Here is a 16,094-nt window from a genome sequence, read left to right on the forward strand (position 1 = left end):
TTGCTTCAGTTGTTTTGAAACCCTGGGGATCCTGGGCTGAAAAAAGGAACTTTGGTGATGCTCTTTTCCAGAAGACCGTCTCCTTTAAATCTTCTGTACTCTTGTGTCGTGTATCACTTTTTATGGTGGTTTAAATTATTTATGCTGTTTTGTTGAAATCTAAGCACGTTGGATAAATTGCCACTAATTGAAAGGTAGAAAGCGGACAGGCAGGCTGGATTGTGATTAAAAAACAAAAATGAAAACATGGTATCTCCAACCCCGTGACACCTTGAAGTTCTTTCAGTGCAAGGTGTGTGTGTGCGTGTGTGTGTGTGTGTGTGTGTGAAGGAGACAGAGACAGACAGACAGACAGAATGTGCTGTTGTCAGAGCTTGTCTCGTCCGCAGGCCTCTCTGCTCACTTCACTGGTGGGTTGATAGCCTTTGGAGATTATTTCTGTAGCTTTCAGTGTCCTTGTGAAATGAGCGTGTTACCTTTCAACATTACATGGATGGAAAGAAATGGCTGATGTAACGGCTTTAAAAAAAAAAAACAAAACTTTGAGCTCTTATAAAGAAAAGCACATTATGAATAAATAGGGTTAATTCTGAGCTCTAAGTACAGAGTCAGCTGTTTATATAAATGTCGTAGATCTAAATGCTTACCTTCTTCCTTAGAGACGCCTTAAAGGCTGTGCTTTATCATCCCTTCAAACCACAACGTACTGAGGCTGTTAGTAATGCGAAAACATTTTTCTTTTCCAGTTGACTTATTTAGGATGATTGAGAAATACTATGGCAGCCAAGGGGACCTCATCTTCAGTTCTCTGCACGCTTGCTGCTTTGTGCCCATAAATCTGGGTCGAGAACAACATTTAATTTAGAGCATTGCAGACCACCCTGCTATTCTGACCACTTATCTCAAAACTTTGTGCATATTCATTTAAATGGCAGAAAAAGGGGGGAAAGGAGGTCAGATGAATCAAGTTGGTGGATTTGGGGACACACACTGATGACTATAAGAGCCTCAGAGTATAACCTAGAAGTTTAATGAGTGTTAAGAGATGACGGTCTTGTTCCTACAGAGAAAAATGTAGGCTCATTTGCAGATTAAGATTAAATTCAAACCCCCAATCCTAACTTTCCCATTAGCTGATTTGCCTGGGAACTCCAACAGTCAGGAAGGTAGCAAGAGAGGGGAATAAAAAATCCAGTTCTTATAGCCCTTACTCATTTTCCTTGAGAAAATTGAAGACAGAGTCCCAGTTGAAGGAGAAAAAAGGAAACAAACCTTTTCAAAAGATAAGCAGCTTCTGCTTCTCTGATTGCCAACTGAGGACTAAGAGGCTGAAGTTGCTGCCAAGTAAACTCTTTAGCTATAAACTAAATGTATCATCTTTTCTCCTTTTACAAATTTTTTCTTCTCGTTGAAGTGCACACATTCTTGGCTGTGATGCAGGTATGACCTAAGTTCGATGTAAAGTGTGGGAGAATGAACTTTCAAAGTCATGCTCCTAAAGCTGAGATGTTTGCGGTAGAGAGAACGGATTTGGTTGAATCAACCAGAATGCTACCCTGCTTTTGATGGAATTCCAGTTTTTCTGCTTCTTCCTTTTTTGGTAGTCAGTACTTCGTCACTGTCTGTCTGTTTTATGTATTATACAGGGTGTACCGTGCCGTGCCGAAGAGCGTAGTGTCTGGAGCCAGATGTTCATGGATTTGAATCCTGACTCTCTCACCACTTATTAACCATGACCATGAATAAATTACTTAATCTCTGTATGAGTTTTCTGGGGCCGCTATAACAAATTACCACAAACTAGTTGGCTTAGAATAAGAGAATTTTATGATCTCACATTTCTGGAGGCCAGAATTCTGAAATCTGTATCACTGGGCTGAAAAATCAAAGCACTGGCCAGGCCATGCTGCTTCTGGAGGCTCTTGCCTCTTCCGGCTTGGGGAGACTGCTGGAGTGACTGCATCGCTCCAGTCTCTGCCTCTGTGGCCACACTGTCTTCCCCACTTTTTTTTTTTTTTCTGCACCGCGTGCAAGGCATGTGGAATCTTAGTTAGTTCCCTGACCAGGGATCGAACCCACATCCCCTGCGTTGGATGCTCAGAGTCTTTACCACTGGACCGCCAGGGAAGTCCTTTTTTTCTTTTTTCTCACCTCTGTATGTGTAGTCAAATCTCCCTCTGCCTTCCTCTTATAAGGATACACATGCTTGCATTTAGGGCCCAATTCTGATAATCTAGGATAGTCTCCTGGCCTCAAAATACTACATTTATATCTACAAAGACCCTGTTTCCATATAAGGTAATACTTACAGTTTCCAGGGATTGGGACCTGGTACCGTTGGGAGGCCATTTACCAGTCTCCACAACTTCTCTGAGTTTCCTTATATATGAATTTGCAACAAGAAGAGTACCTGTTTTATAGACGTTGTGAAGATCAAGTGAAATAATGTGGAGTGCTTAATACAGTTCTTGCTTTATAGTAAATGCTCAATAAATACCAACTGCTATCATCACTGGCACCACCATCATTACCATCTGTTTAAACTCTTGGTCTCTCTGGAGAGGAAGGAAAAACTCCAGTAAGTACAGAAGGCCAAGATATTAGAACGGAAAGTTCTTTAGAACTCATCTACACTAATCGCCTTACTTAATGATCAAAAACTGAAGTCTAGGGCTTCCCTGGTGGCGCAGTGGTTGAGAGTCCGCCTGCCGATGCAGGGGACGCGGGTTCGTGCCCCGGCCCGGGAGGATCCCACATGCCGTGGAGCGGCTGGGCCCGTGAGCCATGGCCGCTGAGCCTGCGCATCCGGAGCCTGTGCTCCGCAACGGGAGAGGCCACAACAGTGAGAGGCCCGCGTACCGCAAAAAAAAAACAAAAACAAAAACAAAAAACTGAAGTCTAGAGATATTGACTTGCTCACGATCCCATAGCTTGGATGAAGCAGGTGTATTTCATCAAAACATTTGAGATATTGTGACTGTAATCAGTAGATATGGAAACAAGGGAAAGGAGAAATAAGCTCACTTAGAGGAAGAGAGAAGAAAGAGTCAATGAGCTTGTTTTTGACTCGATGAGACTATGGCTTTATTATTATGAATATGACAGTGCACTGGACATCGTGCTTTACACTCACACTTTCTTTTTGGGCCACGCCACGCAGCTTGCAGGAATTTAGTTCCCTGACCAGGGATTGAACCCTGACCCTCAGCAGTGAAGGTGCTGAGTCCTAACCACTGGACCACCAGGGAATTCCCTGCACTCATACTCTGATTTGACTCATACAATGTAAAGAGTGAATTAGGTATTATCTTCACTCCTATTTTAGAGATAAGGAAACCAAGGGTTATGTGCTCAAGGGCACCTGGCAAGTGACAGAATTAGAATCCAAACAGTTGGATTGTAAAGGCCAGGTGCTCTCAACCCCTCTCTACTTCCTCTTTGCAGTAGATGCTTTCTCTCAGCAGGAATTATATATTCATCTCAAGTGGTTGTGCTCTAAGCAAGGGTGACAAAGTGCAGTTCCCGTGAGGCACTGTCTGAAAGCTGGAGCTTTGGGCCGAGCTACGTCTTCAGGATAGTCTCCTTGGAATGGGGATTTGGGAATGATGGACTTGAAGGGGTCATCTTACATATCATGACTCTGCTGAGCCCCGTTCACCTGGACATCATGCTCCCAGCTCTCCGTTTTGCCTGGAGTGTCCCCATTCTTGTGTCCTAAGGACCCCTCCTGGCAGCTGGCATGTCTCTGGAGCTGTAGGGAGCCCATTTCAGGCACCATCTTCTTCCCATGTGTTCTAGGGCCATCTGTCACTGGCACAGCAATAGCCAGAAACAACAATTTGGTTTCTTTAATCACGGCTTTAAGACCAAAGTTAATTGATACAAGGTTGTGCCTAATTAGTAAAAATGCTTGTTACAGAAAAATTATACGTAAACTGCAATTCAGAAGAGGAGAATCTATGCAGAAGATTCTTATTTGGCTGAAATGATGGGTCCCCAGTTAGGACCAGGGGAAAAGCCAGACATATTGATCACTGCTGACTGTTTTTGCAAAGAGCCAGCAGGTGATTAAAACAAAATCTTGCACTAATCATTGGGAACTAAGAGAACACACCAAATTAAAATTTCCCATTTCTTTTAGTCTACAAAAATATTGGTGCTTGGTTCTTTTTTTGGGGCCTCTCACTGGTGCGGCCTCTCCCGTTGCAGAGAGCAGGCTCAGCAGCCATGGCTCACGGGCCCAGCCACTCCGCGGCATGTGGGATCTTCCTGGACCAGGGCACGAACACGTGTCCCCTGCATCGGCAGGCGGACTCTCAACCACTGTGCCACCAGGGAAGCCCTGGTGCTTGGTTCTTGATTCATTACTTCTGCATGGATTTTTTGGGCATTTACTGTGTCGTCCCACGGGCCAGGGTGATCATAGCAATTGTGCTAACCTGCATTGTGTTGTATATATTACTTGTTAAACTGATATTCATTTTATATTTAAATGAATTGAGCATTGGAGAAAAAGGGGGGAAAATGACACCAATTGATTTTGCTACTGCCTTTAACAGCTTTAGAGAATGTGGTCCAGGCGGAGACATTTTTATTTTCAGGGCTGTCTAGAAGACTAGAAACTTATTTTCAAAGGTGGCACTTTTGCCCTACTCGACATGCTTTTGAAATTACTTTTCCAGAATTGTGTTTATATCCTGCAGTATGATTTTGACTATTCTAGACAATACCAGAATTCAGTTTTTGTATTAGTTTGGTTTTTGGAGATAGCTAAAAGTCATTTGGATCCAAGTGTTATGAGGCAGCCAGGTTTTTTGAGTTCTTACGTGTGCTTTTAAAATTGTAGTCCTTGTTGTAGTAAGCTTCACTTCTAGCGTTGCAATCCCCCCTTTCCAATTTGTTCCACTGATCTCATTAGCTAAAAATTCAGGCCGTGGAACTTGTTAGAATTAGTGGTGCAGGGGACTTCCCTGGTGGTCCGGTGCTTAAGACTTCACCTTCCAATGCAGGGTGTGCGGGTTCAATCCCTTGTTGGGGAGCTAGGATCCCACATGCCTCGTGGCCAAAAAACCAAAACATAAACAACAGAAGCAGTACTGTAACAAATTCAATGAAGACTTTAAAAATGGTCCACAGCAAAAAAAAACTTAAAAGAAAAAAGAATTAGTGGCGCAACATAAGTAAAGAGGTATTTAACGCGGGCCTGAGGAAATTTCCAGTGAATAAGATGTTTGAGTTTTAAAACATCTATTTTGGTTGGTTTTCTTTTCCTTCCTTCTGGATTCTGGGTAGTTGAAGCCATCAAAAAAAATTAGTCCTCTGCAAACTAAAAGGCTTTCTGTGCTCATCGGTTTCCTGATGAAGTGGACTAACCAGTTCTAAAATATTTTCCTGTTTTGATTCTCTGATTCCAAATAACCTCAGCATAAGTGGTGTCACTGTATATTAATATTAATGAGTTAAACGAAACTGCATTCTATCGAAGTATTCACTGAAAAAAAAAAAAGACCACTTATTGATTTATCTTGAGCTCGAAATTGTTATTTAATACAGTGTTTAATACCATCTGTACACACGTACTTATATCAAATAGATGTTAACTAATTAATATTTACAAGGACTTTGTATAAAAAAACAGATCTGGGGACTTCCCTGGTGATCCAACGGCTGGGACTCCGCGCTCCCAGGGCAGGGGGTCCCGGTTCGATCCCCCGTCGGGGAACTAGATCCTGCATGCCTGCCGCAACTAAAGATCCTGTCTGCCGCAGCGAAGGTCCCACACACCGCAACTAAGACTCATCACAGCCAAGTAAATAAATAAATATTAAAAAATAAATAAATAAAAGACACACACACACACACACACAAAACAAACAAACAAAAAACCCCAGATCTTTTCTACTTCAACATGGCGACCTCCTATGTCCAAAAATATAAGCAGTTTCTATTTTTAAATGTTCAATATGATCCAAGACTTAAGTACATGTGTTACCTGATCTAGGTTAAAATAACCAGAAAATAATTCTCTTTATGGACACGGATAATTCTGCAGAGGACTGCAGTCTTAGTTCTCCCAGAAATGAAAATGAGCTCTTCCTACATTATTGTCAGTGCAAGTGGTGGCATGCGGCAGTTATTTTGCTGTTGTTGTTTTTTGCCACACCGTGTGGCATGCAGGATCTTAGTTCCCCAACCAGGGATCGAACCCGTGCCCCCTGCAGTGGAAGCGTGAGGACCTAACCACTGGACCCCCCTCTCAGGGAATTCCCCATGCAGCAGCTTTGAATGAATACAGACTCTGAGTCAGGAAGCCCAACTGTTTGGCCAAGATGTGGTGGCCTTTTACATAGCAGGCTGTGAGACCAGCGCATCTTAAAACCAGGTCAGAGAGAGGATTATGGTCTCCCGCCCACTCAGCCCTTCATGCTTTGTCCAGCTGCCACTGGTCAGTCTCTCTGATCCAGCTGCTGACCCAGACTGCAGAGGATTACTGGCGGGATCAGAGCTGGGATGCCTTAGGACAAATATCGTTCTTAAATGATGGGATAGAGACTAGCACAAAGATACCCACCCACGTATCCACACCCAACTCCATCAACATTCCCATCCTCGGATCATTTATTTTCCCAAGAAAAAAAATATTACAGATGGAGTTGATGTTTCTTGTGTCCTGCTTCCTTTCTTTTCTCTCTCTTGGGATAACCTATATTCTGAATTTGGTGATTATCATTCTCACCCATGTTTTCGACTGTACATGAATATAGTCCTATATACTCTATATATAGGACTATATAGTATAGTGTTCTTCTGCATGTTTTCAAACTTTATATATAAATGACATTATACGGCACACATAATTTTTTTTTTTTTTTTTTTTTTTTTTTTGCTCAGCTTCATGTTTTTGAGATAAGCCATTGTGCTGGGTATTTACCTATTGTTTCTCAGCCCTGTACCCACCCTTCTGTAGTCTGTATTTCTCAAGCTCCTTTGCCAGTTGATTTCCCTTTGGGTTCTGCCAGTAAGAGGTATTGAGATGAGAGAAGTCATGGTTTTTCTTTCATTTTTGCTCTTTCCTTTCTTCTGGTGCTTTCTCCTGATGCAGCAGCCCCTGCTTTTCATCCCCAGCTCCAGTCCTGGCCCCTCCTCCCTCGAGTCTCCTAGCTTTGGTAACACCCCCTCCTCCTTTTTGTTCTCCCAATGCTTATGGGTGTAGCACCTTCCTACAGTTTCTAGTCTCTGAGTTATCATCCCTTCTCCTTTTTTTTTCTCTTTGAGCCTGGGAGCATATGGATAACCATTTCACCTATTAAATCTGCTGTGTTTGTAACAACTATCACGGTTTCTGTTTCCTGACTGGGCCCTGACTGCTGAAGGTGTGCTGTTAAATGTAGCTCTTGGGAGTTCCTGGGCGGTCCAGTGGTTAGGACTCAGCACTTTCACTGTTGGGGCCGCGGGTTCAATCCCTGCTCAGGGAAATAAGATCCTGCAAGCCACGAGGCACAGCCAAAAAAGAAAAGAAAAGTAGCTCTGGATCATTCTTTTTTTTTTTTTTGGATCATTCATTTTTACTGCCATGTACTATTCTATTCTATGACTGCATCACAATTTATTCATCCATCCTCCTCCTGATGGATATTTCCATGTTTCCCTATTACAAACAATATTGCAAACACCATTCTTGTATCTGTTTTCTTATCTATCTATGCAAGAGATTCTCTAGGGTATACACTGGAGGAGGAATTGCTGGGTTAGAGGGATATGCTCATCTTCTCTTTGCCTGGCTGTTAACGAAGTCGGGCCATTTCACTCCCTGACATAACTTGGTATTGTTACGCTTTTTATTTCTGGCAATTAGATGGATGTGGTATGCTATCTCATTTCCAGTGAGTTAGGTGTCTTTTCATAGCTTCCTCTGTGAATTCTCTTCTCTTTCTTTCTTTCTTTTTTTTTTTTGTGGCTGATCTTAGTTCCCTGACCAGGTATTGAACCTCGGCCCTTGGTAGTGAAAGCACCGAGTCCTAACCACTGGACTGCCAGGGAATTCCCCTCTGTGAATTTTCTACTTGTAACCTTTTGCACATTTTTTTCCTGCTAGGTTGTTTATATTTTCATACTGATTTGTATTATTGTAAATTGATTGAATTTCTTTATATATTCTGAATGCTTCATTGGTGAAATGTGTTGCAAATATATTTTTCCAATCTATGGTTTGTTGTTTGCTTTGTTTTATGATATCTTTTGTTATATAGAAGTGTTTTCTAAAAATTATAGTCAAATTCATCAGTCCTTTGTGATTAATAACACTTTTTTCTCTTTTATCTCAAGGTCATAAAAATATTTTATATTTCCTACTAAACCATTTACAGTTTTGCTTTTCTTTTTTTTTAAATTAATTTCTTTTATTTTATTTATTTTATTTTTGGCTGTGTTGGGTCTTCACTGCTGTGCGTGGGCTTTCTCTAGCTGCAGCGAGCGGGGACTACTGTTCGTTGCAGTGTGCGAGCTTCTCATTGTGGTGGCTTTTCTTTGTTGCAGAGCACGGGCTCTAGGCACGTGGGCTTCAGTAGTTGCAGCACGTGGGCTCACTAGTTGTGGCTCATAGGATCTAGAGCGCAGGCTCAGTAGTTGTGGCACCCAGGCTTAGGCACTCCGCGGCATGTGGGATCTTCCCAGACCAGGGTTCGAAACTGTGCCCCTTGCATTGGCAGATGGATTCTTAACCACTGGACCATCAGGGAAGTCCTATAATTTCAGTGAATATTTCAACAGGATTTTTCATGGAATTTGACAAGGTGATGGTAAAATTCAAATGGTAAATCTATTCCATGTCCATTTTGAAAAAATCATATGCTAGAACAAATCCAAGAATATCCATGGCAATTTTGAAGAATGAGGTGTGGGGATTTGCCCACAAGTTAGCAAGATTTTCTGTAACATCATACTAATTAGAATTCTGTTGCATTGGCACAAGAATATACAAATACAGAAATGGAACAGAATAGTCTAGAAACAGACTACGTGCATATGGGAATATAACATATGCCAGCATTGGCATTACAAAGCAATGGAGAAATGATAAACTATAAATGATAATAACTGATGTGGAATAATTGCTTAACTATATGGTAAAAAATGTGATCCTTACATCACACGAAACAAAAAATAAATTTCAGGTGGACTGAAAGCCTAAATCAGAAAAACAAAACTGGGCTTCCCTGGTGACGCAGTGGTTAAGAATTCGCCTGCCAATGCAGGGGACACGTATGATCAGTCCTAGTTACAGTAGTCTTACTCTTAATATCACTACCCGTCCTAGCAGCCGGAATTACCATACTATTAACTGATCGAAACCTAAATACAACCTTTTTCGACCCCGCAGGAGGAGGTGACCCAATCCTATATCAACACCTATTCTGATTTTTTGGCCACCCCGAAGTAAACATTCTAATTCTGCCTGGCTTCGGAATAATCTTACATATCGTAACCTATTATTCAGGGAAAAAAGAGCCCTTTGGGTATATGGGAATAGTATGCAAGGAGAAGGCACCACAATGAGAAGCCCGCACACCGCAACTTAGAGTAGTCCCCGCTCGCCACAACTAGAGAAAGCCCGTATGCAGCAACGAAGACCCAACGCAGCCAAAAAAAAAACTGACATCTTTATAATATTTTCTTCCTGCCCCCAAATAAAGAATACAGTACCTCTATTTATTTAGGTCTTCTTTAACGTGTTTCAACAATACAGTTGTATAACTTTTTTCCATATGGGTCTTGCTCATCTTTTGTCAACTTATCCTTAAACATTTAATAGTTTTATTGATATTTTTAACAGAATCGCTTTATATCACGTCTATTCCTAACGAAAAAGAGCACTTTGGATTTTTGTATATTGATCTTGTATCCAGAAACCTTATTAGTTGTGGTAGCATGGCTGTGTGCATCACATTAATAAATATTTTGGTGTTCTTTCCTTGTATTCTAGGGATAACTCTACTGGGCCATGGCTAAATTCAATTTTCTAGTACTTTCTGACTTTAGAGAGGTGCCTTTGTACAAAATCTGTAATCTGAGAAACTGAAGGGCTCTGCAGAGTGACTTCATCTGTCAGAGGGGCAAAATGCTTATGCAGACCAGGCTATTTTCATCTTGAAACCTAGAACAGTCTAATCTGCCTCTATTGACCCTTCTCTGTGTGCTTTTGCTTAATTTGTCTAGGGATGATTACCACCACATTCCCTTCACTGTTTTAGATTCTTTTTAATTTGAGCTCCATTGAGAGCTCAAACAATATTAACTACCATCAAGGTTTTGTAACTCTCCATGGTGCTTATCAGAGTACTTATGCAAAGAGCTCTTTTTTTAAGGAAAAAGTTGGTTTCTACTGATGAATTGATGAGCTTCTGTTTATTAACTCATTGTAAGCTCATTTTTCTGTTGGCCTTTAGGAAGCTAGGAGCTGGGTTTTGTGCTCAGTGGGTTTTGTGCTGGGTTTTGTGCTCTCTTGACTCTGGTTTTTTTTTTTATTTTAAATAAATTTATTTATTTTATTTTTGGCTGCGTTGGGTCTTTGTTGCTGCACGCGGGCTTTTTCTAGTTGCGGCGAGCGGGGGCTAGTCTTCGTTGCGGTGCGTGGGCTTCTCATTGTGGTGGCTTCTCCTATTGTGGAGCACAGGCTCTAGGCTTCAGTAGTTGCAGTACACGGGCTTCAGTAGTTGCAGCACACGGGCTCACTAGTTGTGGCTCATGGGCTCTGGAGCGCAGGCTCAGTAGTCGTGGCGCATGGGCTTAGTTGCTCCGCGGCACGTGGGATCTTCCTGGACCAGGGCTCGAACCCGTGTCCCCTGCATTGGCAGGCGGATTCTTAACCACTGCACCACCAGGGAAGCCCTTGACTCTGGTTTTTAATATTATTTTCTCTTTCTATGTGTTCCCCTTATTCAGACAGTGCCCCCACCATAGAGCCTTTTATTATTTAAAAAATTATTAACTTTACTCCTACTTTAATGCTATATAGTTTTATTGTTTGTATGCTTCAGTGTAAGCTATGTCAAATCCTTCTGTGGATAGGTGAAGTTTAAATTCTAAATGAAATGAGAAATGTTCAATAGATGTTGACTGGATGGCGAGTATGAGGACTTTAGCGGGGTGGAAATCTTCCAAAATTATTAGTGTAGAAACTTAATTTTGATGTTTTAGAGTCTATGCTTATAAAGAAGGCTTTTTACATCCTATACTGTATTGAATTCAGGGGGAAAATCCGATTTTACTTTAAATTTCTGCTAGTAAATCAAAAGCATTTCACAGCCTTATAAAATAGTGATGCTTGGCATGATAATTTCACATATTACCGCGGAATTAATATTTTGTTAAGTACTGAATTGTACCTCTCGTGAACAGTTGTGGGCTTTTTCTTTTGAGCTGAATCTAAACCTGATTTTTAAAAATCGCTACCAGAGCGCTTGTGTTCTCCGGGTTTCTGAATTCCAATAACCCTCCTTCAAGGGCATCTCTCAAAGGCGAGCTCGGTCGGTTAACTCGGGGCGATACAAAGCATTTTGTTCTTTTACTCGCGGCCCTTACTCGGTCTCCCAAGGAGACAAGTTGAATGCCCACTAAGTCATGCTTTTCCATTACTCATTCGGCCTTTTCTCCCAAGGTGGCGTGTGGGAGGTGCTGTGATCGGGCTCGATAAGAATAGGCCGGGAGGCTTTCTGCGGGATCATACACTCTTCCCTTTGCGTGTTTCAGCTCCGATCCGACCGCGCCGCGTTCGGCGGCTTCAACGCGTGAGATGTTTTCCAAACGGACAATGACTCCACACTCGGCCGCCTCTCACAGTCGTCTCTGCTCCTCTGGCCCCCACAGCCCCGCCCCACTTAGGCTTGCTTTGTCCGCTTACAAGGCGGATGATCGGGTTGGCCCGGCGCGCCTGCTGCCGACTTACGCCCTTCGGGGGTCAACCTGGAGGGGACTCCGGGCACAGCCTTCGCCCACGCCGCAACCCCCGCACCCCCTCCGGCCTCTGAGCCACCAGGGGGCGCCCCGCAGTCTCCGCCTCTCCCCACCGCCTCCCTTCTCCGGCTTCCCCTGCGATTGGCCGGCCACCCCGAGCTCTGCACTCCTATTGGTCGCTGCCCGCGTCAGTTGCGGGCGCCAGGGCGGGCGGAGGTGACGCGCGGCGGCAGGGCTCCGGGCGGTGTCCGGCGCCGGCGGCTGCAGGCGGAGCTTCGCAAGGACCGGCGTGGGGCAGTCAGACGGCGGCGGTCTTGGGAGGTGCCAGCGAGAGGCCGAGCCTCTCCCCGACCGCCGAAGCCGCTACCGCCGGCCCTTCGCCGCGCCCCGGTCTCCCGCGCTCCCACCCTCCGCCCGCCGCCGCCCTCGGTGCGGGGCCGGCCCGATGCGTGATGGGGCTGCCGAGCGGCGCCCTGCGGCTCTCGGCGGCCGCTGCTCGCGCTGAGGAGCGTCGGTGCCGGGCTCCCCGCGCCCCCGCGCGCCGCGGCGCTTGCTGATCTGGCCGGCCCGCCCGCCCGTCCGTTTGTCCGCAGCGCGGCTGAGGTAAGGCGGGGGGCGGGGAGGGCGGCGGGGGGCGCTTCGCCGCCGGCCTGAGGAGGGGGCCGCCCGGGGGGAGGGGCGGCCGGCCCAGGGGCCGGCGGGGTCCGAGCCGGGCCGGAGCCGCGAGTACTGAGGGCGCTGCCCCGCCGGGGCAACGGGTGGGGTGGGGCGGGGCGGGGTTGGGGAGCCTTGGCCTCGGGGGTGGGGGACCGTTCCCGCGAGCCCCGGGCTTGGGTCCAGCGGCCTGCCGGGTCCCCCGCAGCGCCCCGCACCAGCCCTCCGCTACCCCTGAGCCGCCAGGCTCCGGCCGTGCCCAGAGGTCAGCCGAGCCGCCGCTGTCGGCCCGTTCGCCGGGCTCTCTGCGCATATTGCGGCTCTGCTCCGTCTTGAAGCTACCCTTTATTATTTCCCCCCATCCCCTCTCCCCGGTTTTGGTTGGCATCGGGGCTTCGGCTAGGAATGTGGTTGGGCCCTTTTGCCAGATGAAGGCAGGAGCGGGTATCGCGTGGGAGGGGGGAGCCGATGGCGCAAGGAGAGAAGGGGCGCGGTGGGAAGGGAGGGGGCTTGTTGGATGCTGGCCAGCCGTGGGGAGGCTGGTGTGGTCTCGGCGATAGGCAGCCCGGGATTACTCTAGCAGCCATATTGGGAGGATGATCTGACAAATCCTTTAGGAGCCAGGTCCGGTTGCTGGAAGGCGCCGAGTGACAACCCTGGCAGCTTTCAGGGTGACGGGCCGCACCACAGCCAAACTGGGGGGGTTGGGAGGTTGCTCCAGCGAGCCAGTCATTGTTCGTGCCACACAAAACATTCCGGGCCCTAAAACCAGAATGGAACTCCAAAATCACTTTTTCTCCTCGGTGAATTGCTAATTGAGCTTCCAGGGCAGAGTGCCTTCAAGATTCCATTCTTGTTGGGGTGAAATGATGGGTTTCTGTGTTCGTCTTCTACGACCAGGGCTATGGACACAGAAGGGATGACGATGCCTGACTTGTACAGAGGCAGATCTGAGGATTGCTAAGGCCAATGTATCAGGATGGAGGCCTGGAATTAGTATGTTGTGTCGGGTGGATAGATGTTCAGAGTAGCTGAGATGCAGAGGTGAAGTAAACTGGAATATTCTGATGATGGTAGAAGCTTGCAGCAGTATTTCTGAGGCCGCAGGTTGTCATCTTTGTGGAATCTCGAGGTAGCTGAAATTAGATTGTCAACAGATCCCTTGCTCACATATCTCTTACTGTTCTAGGCAGCTGTTCTGCTGATACTGAACATGTTTTGTGTCTTAGATGGGTCTGTCTGAGCCCCATGAAAGTATGGTGATTGGATTTGAATAGCTCTTAAGAGGTGATATCATGGTGGATATTTTATATAAAGGCTGGCATTTTGTCAACTTAGCTTAGTCATAATAAAATCTTGTGTTCTCTAAGAAGCGAGGTGATGCTCCCTAATTAAATTGGTATAGCTGTTGGATTATGAGACAAGTGAAATTGGTAATGTACAGTTTAAGGATGGAATATGAAGATTGCACACATGTTGGCGTTGTAAAAAAGATCTGGATATGATCAATAAGAGTTCAGTGTGAGCCTATAAATCTGTCTTTTCCTACATCCTAGATGTGGAAACGTCCTGGAGAATGGCATGCCTGCTTTCTTTGTGCCCTTCGCTTTCATTCAAACTCCATTTCTTAATGAATAAATTCCTGTAACTAAAGTTGAACTGCTTAAACATTTTCAGATAAGGTTTTCTAAGAAAAGTCTTAACACTTTATTTTATCATTAAGTTTTCCTTTTAAAACTTGGTTGAATCAAACATGGCTTCAACAGAAATCAGTGGTTTTTGCATTGTGTTAACATGCGAGAAATACAGAATGTCTGTTTTTAAATTCCATGCCCCAATTAAGAAATATTTCTAAGATTTAAATTTTGACATTGACTTTATTAGTAGAAAAGATCTGAAGAATTGTGGTTAAACATAATTTCAGCATTTGGTAAAATCAGACCTGATTGTGAGTCTGATTTGGAGGCAAGATTTTGTGAGTCTGTGCAGCTCTGCTCTGATGAATGTTTTTCCAAAGTTTATCCAATTAAGTACAGCTTCCAAGCAAACTTTCCTTTTCAAGACCAGATATGAATGCAGTTTTCCTTTTTTCTCTCTTTTCTCTTTCCCACTTTGAATACGTGCAGGGAATAAACTGCCAAGAAGAGTGCCAACAGAGTCTCTCCAAGGCCAAAGCTTTCTAGCTCACATCCTGCTTTGGTCTTGTCCTGGGTACAAAGTAAAGGACAACAAAGTGCCCCTGCCTTGTTTGTAAACCCCATTCCCAGGCTGCTGATCACAGCAGGTCTTTTCCAGGAGTAAGCATATCCCTTTGGTCTTGTACACTGATGTGACGTAATTTCACAAGGCTCTGAAGGGAAAGGTATAGATATCTACTTCATGTAGTTCTCTTTAAAAGATGGCCTTGGGCTTCCCTGGTGGCGCAGTGGTTGAGAGTCCGCCTGCCGATGCAAGGGACGCAGGTTCGTGTCCCGGTCCGGGAAGATCCCACATGCCGCGGAGCGGCTGGATTCGTGAGCCATGGCTGCTGAGCCTGCGCGTCCGGAGCCTGTGCTCCGCAACGGGAGAGGCCACAACAGTGAGAGGCCCGCGTACCGCAAAAAAAAAAAAAAAAAAAAAAAAAATATATATATATATATATATTCATATATATATATATATAAAAGATGGCCTTGTTGGTACAGATACTGGTGAATTTCTGGAGTTCATAAAAGAGTGTGAATAAATACATATTTGGAACTTTTTTTTCGTGCAGCTCATCAGTAGAAGATAAATGAAACAGATGTGACTGTAATAGCAAAAACCTGCCAAGGGTTCTTTGGACTTCTGAGTCGGACTTTTCGATTAATGGCCCAGTAATTCGTTTATGCTCACTTCTGCGACATTCATTACCAGTTAATTAAGAGTGTGTGTAGAGATTTAGTTCTTTACTCTCAAGAAGTTTCACTTTACCATATGCCTATGGATATGGTAAGATCAAGTTAACTCCAACTCCTTTCTGTTTTAGTACAGTTTAGTGTATTGCTGCCCTTGCCATGGTGGTTTCCATGATTTTCAGTCAGAGCCTCTTCCCTCTCTGTATTGCCATATAATACTTAACTATCTAATACTCGATTGGTACTTTTGTTATTGTTTTGTAGTGGTTTGTATATATGTTTTAAGTCACAAGATTGTAAATGTCTGATAGATGTTAGAATTTTTTTACATATGATATCACATTTTTTACGCCAAAGTGTATCATTCAACAACACCTTCACCTACCATTGCTCTGTTTGACGACTTGGCTTACTTCTCCCTTCCGTCCGAATTTCTTACATCATCCTGGCAGACGTCCGTGACTGTATAAACAACAACCACAACAATAATGATAAAATAGCGTACTCATATTGAGCTCTTTCTATGTGCCAGGCTCTTTTCTAACCACTTTATATTTACTCACTAACTTAATCTTTATAACAGCCATATAAAATAGATACAATTATCCCCAT

At 44.5% G+C, this 16,094-nt stretch overlaps 1 protein-coding gene across 7 annotated transcripts in view; it reads left to right on the top strand.

Annotated features, from left to right (window-relative positions):
- The first annotated feature begins 12,257 nt into the window (after positions 1 to 12,257).
- The window catches only part of KIF1B (kinesin family member 1B), a 150,232-nt gene continuing 146,395 nt past the window's right edge, over positions 12,258 to 16,094 (top strand). Inside the window, exon 1 of one of the 7 annotated variants that reach the window (XM_032622628.1) lies at positions 12,258 to 12,555. The gene's annotated coding sequence lies outside the window, so the exon portion shown is untranslated. The remainder of the gene's footprint in view (positions 12,556 to 16,094) is intronic. The other 6 variants (XM_032622618.1, XM_032622591.1, XM_032622573.1 and 3 more) reach the window with 6 other exon arrangements.

This window comes from Phocoena sinus, chromosome 1 (assembly GCF_008692025.1).
Source record: "Phocoena sinus isolate mPhoSin1 chromosome 1, mPhoSin1.pri, whole genome shotgun sequence".
NCBI classification, from domain to species: Eukaryota; Metazoa; Chordata; class Mammalia; order Artiodactyla; family Phocoenidae; genus Phocoena; species Phocoena sinus.